Below are 8,588 nucleotides of genomic sequence, written 5' to 3'. Positions count from 1 at the left end.
AAGTATTCTTGATATCATGAACAAGAAGTTCAAAGGATATACTTGGCTAAATTTGTTTGAAAAAAGTTGAATCAACAATCAATGTTGATTTCATTGCTCAAATATAAAATTATTTTGGTTTTAATAAAATTATCCTTTCTTGATCAAAAGCTACATCTCCTTCTTTAAGTACAAGATAAGAATGTCTAAAAAGGCGTTGGATAAACCTTCTTGTTTTTGTAGCCAATAAGTAATATTGAATTCAAATCTTGATAAAAACATGCTCTAACAAGCTTGGCAATAATTCAAAATACGAACTGATATGAAATATTTGAGGTTCCTATGATAAGTATATATGATGACTGGATTGGAAGCACCTTCTAGATAATGATGCCATTTTGAGAAGAATTCGCAATTACAAAAAGTTCTTTGTTGTAGATCTCATAGTTGATCTTGGCTGTTAAAAATTTCTTGGAATTAAAATTTACTAAATGAAGTTTATCATCTATTTCCAATTATGATAATACACCACTCAAAACAAATTCTGATGCATTTGTTTTCATAAAGAATGTTTGGAAAAAGTCAACATGATAAAAGATTGGTGTAAAAATAAATGCTATTTTAAAGTTTCAAATACTGCTTCTGCTTCTTGATTCCATTGAAGTTTGTCTTTACAAGTCAAACGTATAAGTGGAACTGCAATTCAAGAGAAGTCTTTGACGAAGATCCGATAGTAATTAGTAAATTCTAAAAAATATTAGACATCTCGGACTGTTTTTGAGATCTTCTAATCCATAATAGTTTGAACTTTCTTAGGATCCATCATAAGTCTATCATTTGAAATGATATAATCTAAGAAGTCAACTTGAGTAATATAGAATATACACTTTTTTATCTTAGCATAAGATCTCGCATCTCTTAATTTTTGTAATACATGACAAATATAAAATTTATTTTTTTTCATGTTCTTAGAATAGATAAACATGTCGTCTAAATAACAAACAATAAAATTGTCTAAAAACTCTCAAAAAATATCATTCATAAGATGTTGAAAAGTTTTTGGTGCATTTGTAAGTCCAAAAGGTATGACATTATATTCAAAATGTCTATACCTGGTTCCAAATGTAGTCTTCCATTCATCTCTTTCTTTAATGCATACCAAATTGTATGCTCTTCGTAGATCTATTTTTGTATAGATCTTAGCTTGATTCAATTAATCAAGAAGTCTACATATTAAAGGTAGTGGGTACTTATTTTTGATAGTGATCTTGTTGAGTCTTTGATATTCAACATACATCCACAATGATCTATCTTTTTTCTTCACAAATAGAATTGGAGCTCGTGTTGGAAAATTAGAATGGTGTATGAAGTTCTTAGCTAAATTTTCTTTAATATACTCCTTACATTTGGCTAACTCATTTTGTGATAAATTATAGATTAGTCCAAATGGCGGTTGTGCTCCTTCTTAAAAATGAATTGAGCAATCATAAGAATAATGTTCTAGAAGTATCCACATTTTTCTTTTCAAATACATCTTTAAAATCTTGATATTGGTTTGGAATACCACTTGAAGTCTTTGCATCATTAGAAATAGATGTGGCATAAATGACATAAGGTGATTCTTCTTTTGTAGTATGCAAGAAAGCTCTTGCATCTATAAACATAGGTTTAATTGTATTAGACTTGTAATTTTTTACTTGATTAACTATACTCTTTGTTATACTTTTAGAAAAATCAAGAGTATAAAAATCCAATCTACTCAAGGGTTGTATTTTTTTAACCACAATAAATCTAAAATGATTGGATTAGAATGAGATCTAATGATATTAAATACCACAAAGCTATTATGACTATTGGTTATTACTTCTATAGAAAAGATTTCATGAGTAACATCTCTAAAAGACAACACGTGACCATTTGTGACTTCTATGTGAATATGTTTAGATTTCCTTATTAAAGATATGTTAAGTCTTTTAGCTAATTCTTCATCTAAGAAACATGTTGAGACTCTTGAATGTAACAAGGCAGAGGTTTTGTAATATATAGATCCTAAAACAATGTTTAATATAAAACAAGGAGAAGGTTCTGAGGAGAAAATAGGACCTTCATTAGATATTGTATAGTATTCCAACCGCATGGCCCTATTGTACCTGAACAAACTTATATTCTAATATATTGTCTTCTTTGACATTTGTACTTCTCATTTTATAATTGTATTGCTTCTTTGGACAATATTGAATAGTATGTTTAGGTTTTTCACAATATAAGGATAATCCTTCTTAATGGTGTCGTGTTGTAGTTTGGCTACTATATAAAAATAATGTAATTATGTACTAAATATATAATTTACTAAGTAACATGGTGAGAGCCATGTTAGTAGATTTTAATTTGTAGCAAGATATAATTTGATTATTACCTTGAAAAGAGATTGTTTAAAAAGATTACTATAGAATTTGTATAACTTTAATTTCTTTTGATAGTGGCTTTTAAGATTGGTTTTGGTTGATAGTAACTTCTAAATATTTAGAGTCACCTTTATTAGACATTGGTGACCTTTGAAAACTTATTTTGATTCTTTTATTTGATGTTTAGATAATAAATTATATAGATCTTATAAAAAAAAGGATTGAAGAAGGTTTTTGGTAGCAAAGAGAGTAATTATGGCACCAATATAGATGAATGGAGATGGATGATGAAAATCTCAATTCCTATTAGTCAAAAATCATGACCAATGGACTTTGAGGAGGCTGCGTGAGGCTATATTAGAGATTAGGATTAGTTTTTTGGAGCCATTTGAGCTTTGAAGGCTAGGGTCAGCAAGTTTAGGATTTTGGCTATGGATTTGGTACAAGTTTTGTATAATTTGGAGTTTATATGAAGGAGATATAGGTGCTCAAAGTTAAGGTATTGATTTGGGAGCTATTGTCACTCTTTTTGGCATAATGTACGCGTTCGGAAGGCAATTGAGGATCGGTGACTGCGACTAGAGAAAGCACTTTTGTAACTATACTTTTTACATACTGCTTGCTAGATTTTAAGTTGAAATAAAGTAATTATTGGATTTTGAAGTCAGTACATGCAATCTAAGGATAGAAAGTGACTTGATTTACTGGTAGTTGTGTCTTGAGCTATATCTTGAGCAATTTGATAAGATTTTGGCTCAAAATTTCAGAAAATGTGTAATTTCATGTTAGTAAACTTTATACATAATTTTGATGATATTTGAATATTGGATTCTTGAGATACTAAGAAAATAGTGCTTGAGTGCTTGTAAATTAGGGTTTAGAACATCTGCTAGGATTTCTTAGATGCCAAATGATTGGGAGTGAATTTGTAGTTGGTTTTTTTTGTGGTAAAAGTTAATGGTGAATTCTAACTATTTTATAAATTTGAAACAAACTGAATGGATAGATCAAGAGTTATAAATTTCTAAAGTTTAAGATAAGAAAATCCTTCACGGAAAAAATATGTTTTAAAGGGATTTTGTTATATTTTGAGTTTTATACAAATCAAAGGAGTTTTGGAAGTTAAGACAAGATTCATATAAAGGTTTAAGCTAAAATCTTTATAGTTAGATATCTAATATATTCCTAGATAGCAAATCATGCTATACAACAACAGTGATGAGTCTTTTCTTACTCAGTAAGAGGTTTGAAACGTATCACATCAATTTACATATCCTCTACTTTTGAATATATGTATTGAAGAGGCATTGGTGTTGCCATTAAGTTATAGTAACGTTGAGGCCTACTTGTCTAATTTTCACATTAAAATTCAAAAAATTGATTATCATATTTCATAACAAAGTCGATTGCTTGACTCAATGTTTGAGGATTATATAAATTAAGCATCAATTTATTTACCTCATATTGTAATCTATAGAAAAATTGGCTAATAAATGCACCATTAGCTCACTTCATATTAGTTTCAAGTTGTCAAAATTGTGAAGCATATAATGTTACGGATCAATTGTCTTATCGTAAAATATGAGTCTTATTAGTTACAATATAAGTTGCATCATGTTCTCCATACATGGATCAAAATTATGCTAAAAAGGCCTCTAAATTATCCAATATTAGATCTTGTCATTCAAGAAAAGATGAAAACTATGATAATGTTAAATTTGAAAGAAGTATATCCATGAATCTAACTTGTGAATTTAGAATTTGATAGCTTTGGAGTTGAAGTTTAATTATAAGTTGTAATTGATTGATAAATCTTCAAAACTTAGATCTTGTGCCATCAAACTTTTCAAGCAAGGCAACTCTTGATTTTCTAGTACCAAAAGAATGTTTGACTATAAGAAAAGGGACATGATTGGATGCAGATGTTAAGGCAACTCCAATCATATTTATATCTTTACTTCTTACTATTTTTGTTGCTCCTTGTGGTAGTAAACTGAGTTCATACATCATAAACATTAACTCTCTCAATTGCTCTTGCATTTGTATCATTACACTCTTAATTTTAAGAAGCTCTACTATGATAATACTTAGAAAATAAATATCTAATATTGCTTAAGATAAGTAGAAGAAGGGACTTGAGAACAAAGAAGATACTAAAAATAATATTAGTTTAGAAGAGGGTAATCTACAACTTTTAATGGACTTATGTCTTGTCAAGAAAAATAAGCAATCCACTCTTAATCAAGAGAAGGCAAAGCTCTAATATTGTAAGTATACTCTTGTTAATCTGTAAAAGATATGAACTGAAAGAAGATGCATAAACTTGAAAAATTTGTGTCAAAAGAAAAGTGAAAAAATAAAAATAAAATAATATGTATATTGAAAGGAGATTGGAATGGCTATTGCCAAATAACATAAAATCTAGAGACTCTTAAATCTAGACTAGAAGCAATAAAGAAATTGACAAGAGTAAAGAGGGCTTTACTCTTGCCTCTATATATACTACCTAACTAAGAGCTACATGGCAATGTTCTATAGGACCTTTAATATATGTTGACTTTGCAAGACACATGCCTTAACTTAAAAGACAAGTTTTTTATGTGTGGGCTACATAGTTAGCTTGTTCTTCAAGCTACCAACATGTGTGGTACATAGACAATTTGTTGACCACATTTTTAATCTAAAAAGTCAATTAAAGACACCAATAAAGTCAAAGTAACATCTATGAAGCTTTTAAAAAGCTTCTATAAAAGATATTATGAAATTACTCTATTTTTATCTACTTTTATCTAAATCATATACATAATTATTGATTTATATGTGTATGTCCATACTATACTATATAAAAGATTAAACAAGAAGTTGAACAAAAGAATTTCAACAAGAAAGTTAGCATGAACTTAATTAAACCAAATGAATATAAAATTAGTACTAAAAAAGGTGATCTAGACTTCAAAGAGATGTATTATTAAGATTGAAGATCTTTTCTACCTTGACTCCAATATATATTAGATATTAGCAAGCTTCTCAAGAAGTTTTTGTATTAGTTAGAGATGAAACAACCTTAAGATCCCTCTTGGACAATATCCTTAATCTTCTTAGAACTTTCTAAAATCTATTAGAATATTTTGAGATCCTTCTAAAACCTCCTAAAATATTTTTAAAATATTTTATAATTTTTTATTAAAATATTATAATAATCTTTTTAAAACTTCTAAAATTTAATAGAATATATTTAATATATTTTTAGAATCTTCTTATTAGATGTTCATAATAATGTTTTCTATACATGGATTAAAATTCCACAAAAAAAGCTTCCAAACTATCTAATATTAAATCACATTGTTTAAAAAAAAAACAAAAATCATAAAAATATAAAACTTGAAAATAATATTTTAATAAACTAGACTTTTAATCTTTGACTTGCATAGCTTTAAGATTGAAGTTTAATAACTAATTGTACTTAATTAATGAATCCTTAAAACTTTGATCTTATGCCACCAAACTTCTTCAACAAGATAATTTTTGATTTTTTAATATTTAAACAATGTTCAGTTATAAGAAGAATAATATCATTTGATATGATTATTGAAGAAGCTCCAATCATTTCTATATCTTTATTTTTTGCTAATCTTGTTGCTCATTGTGGTGGTAAATTGAGTTGATACATTGCAAGCATTAACTACCTCAATTATTCTTTCATTTGTGTAATTGCACTTTTCATTTCAATAAGCTCTATAATAATAATAATAAATATATATATATATATATATATATATATATATATTATTCAAGTCAAATAAAAGAAAGGACTTGAAAATACCACATTACAAAATTCTATGTAATGTAGTTCTTTTTGTGCAACCAATTGATCTGTTGATTACTAAGAGTTGAAGTGGTCACCATGATAAATGAAAGAAAAGATGAAATCTAGTGCTACTTTGTCTTTTTCTTTCATATTGTAATGAAAGAATGTATGTATTTATTGACACAATATTATATGATGGATTGTTGTCACATGCTAAACACATTCAAGGCTAAAGTCCTACAAGTTTTGGATAAGAATTGATAGATTATTAAGAAAGCTTGGAGTTCCACATAATGGTGTACTTAATATGGGTTTAACATATTAACAATTTTGCTTCTCCTTCTACGTCACAACAATAAGTACACCAAGGCCTCCATTTTTTCTTGTATACTTAAATGAATATTGATACAAAAAATGAGATTCTTATTTTAGCAAATCTTAAGAGTAAATATAAATGGAAGGAATCAGCTTTCAGTATCACTGCAAGGATAAAATTTAAAAACTTTGAGATGAACATCTAACTGATTTGACGACATCCAAAATCTGCAAAGAACACAACAATAATATAGCAAGTACAGGACTAGTCAGTAAGCACCAATTTTCATTCAAGATATTTACCAAATACAAAATGGAGAGAAATAAGTCGTGCTAGATGACGCAGCTTTATTAATTCAAGGTTCTTAAGTTCAAAGTTCAATCCATTTGACAGCAAACTAAATTGTGCACCTTCATGCTTGTAAGAAGGAGTACATTGCATCCCACTTTAGCTATCTCACAAGGGCCCCACCTCATTTGAATTGTCGCTAGATTTCGAGGAGTAAATCCTATCCGACCAATCTTGCACCTAGATTCTAAGTGAATATAACCTTTTGAGCTCATAATCTGGTGTTGTGAGCTCGCCCATGAAGGGACATCTAATTTATTCATTCTAAATATATTGCTCAAATCCTTCTTTGAATTCATTAGGGCTCATCCTTGTCCTGGGGATATCTTAGATCAGGCCAAGCTGCCGAATATTGTTAATTCTAGTTTTGGTACAGGAATTGAAGATCAGAGTCGATCCAACTTGTATCTTACTCAGGCTGTGCAGACTGAGAAGATCTGCAAGCAGAAGGAAAATTGATACCTCCCTGTCCATGATCAAATATACCACCACTCCAGACTAAGAATAAATATATTTGCTTATTATTGCAATAACAAAGAAACAAAAGATTAAGCGCGTTGGGTCATCTCAATCACCGAAAATGAACCCAACATATACAGGCGTGACCGAATGAGATCCTCTTCAATAACCACAGATCTTTCTCTTGTCCCAGAAGTTGCTCTGAAGCTCAAACCAACCGCTAGATCTTTGAAAATTATACTGCTGGTCAAATCAAGCATGAAATCCCAGAAATGCAACACTTGAGAAGAGGGGTGCCTACAACCCCTGAATCGTAAGATACTCGACATGAGGAAAGACGTATCTCTACATTAACTATGGAGTCTCCATTGCCGGGTGACTTTTGCCAAAATCCAGTTGAGTTTTAGGCTTGTCATTGCCGAGAGTTGTAATGATGTACCTGTGCATCTCTGTTGACACATGATGACGGCCCGGCATCAGATTGCCCAGCCTTGGACCATTCTGTATTGACTTTCATCGGGGAAATTGTTGTGGCGAAGAGGAGGCACTGCTTCCACTTGTCGTCTCAGGGGGGGCAAATTTTGGTCCTTAATACATTTGACGGAACGGATGAAGCGATTGTGAGTATGTTTCCAGGAGAAGTGTGCTTCTTGCATCTCTGACATTGAGCATGAGCTTCACTCTCGCCAATCTCACTCAGTGTCGCTGTACAAATCCGTCCCGATCTTCGGTTGGGATACACTTGAGGGGACGAATCGCAACCGGCTTGACACGGCACCTGAACGGGTATAACCATATAACACACAGCCAGGTCTTCCACGAAGAACATATCCGTGTCTCAGTCATGTATCCGGTTCCGGATAAGAACTGTGGTTAGGCGAGGCTGTTCAGTTCCGGATTTTTTGTGTCGCTGACTTGAGTTATTTTTAAGCTTCAATAACCAAGTTTATAAATAGCTCAGAATAAAACTGTGAAGATCGCCTGGCTGTAGAGGTTACGTGGTTGCTCGTGTAGGGAGTGGGTATGACAGTGAGGAAATAAATCCCATTTTTTTATATTGAGAGAAAAGCCTAGAGTCCACCGCATTGAAGTGGTAGACTTAACGAGTAGCATCTTTTTAACAGTGTGGAAGGAAACATGTGTAGCGGCTGGCCATCACAACTAGCCTTGATTCTTCTAATGAGTGGAGGGGGGTCCTGTCTGTGGTTGCAGGTTTTCTAATCATCGTAACTCGTGATGCCTGCCTCATCCTCCTAGGACCAACACTGAATGA

The sequence above is a fragment of the Physcomitrium patens genome, chromosome 4 (assembly GCF_059467195.1).
Source record: "Physcomitrium patens ecotype Gransden chromosome 4, ASM5946719v1, whole genome shotgun sequence".
NCBI classification, from domain to species: domain Eukaryota; kingdom Viridiplantae; phylum Streptophyta; class Bryopsida; order Funariales; family Funariaceae; genus Physcomitrium; species Physcomitrium patens.
The sequence above is the reverse complement of the archived record's forward strand: the minus strand, read 5'-3'. Positions refer to the sequence as shown.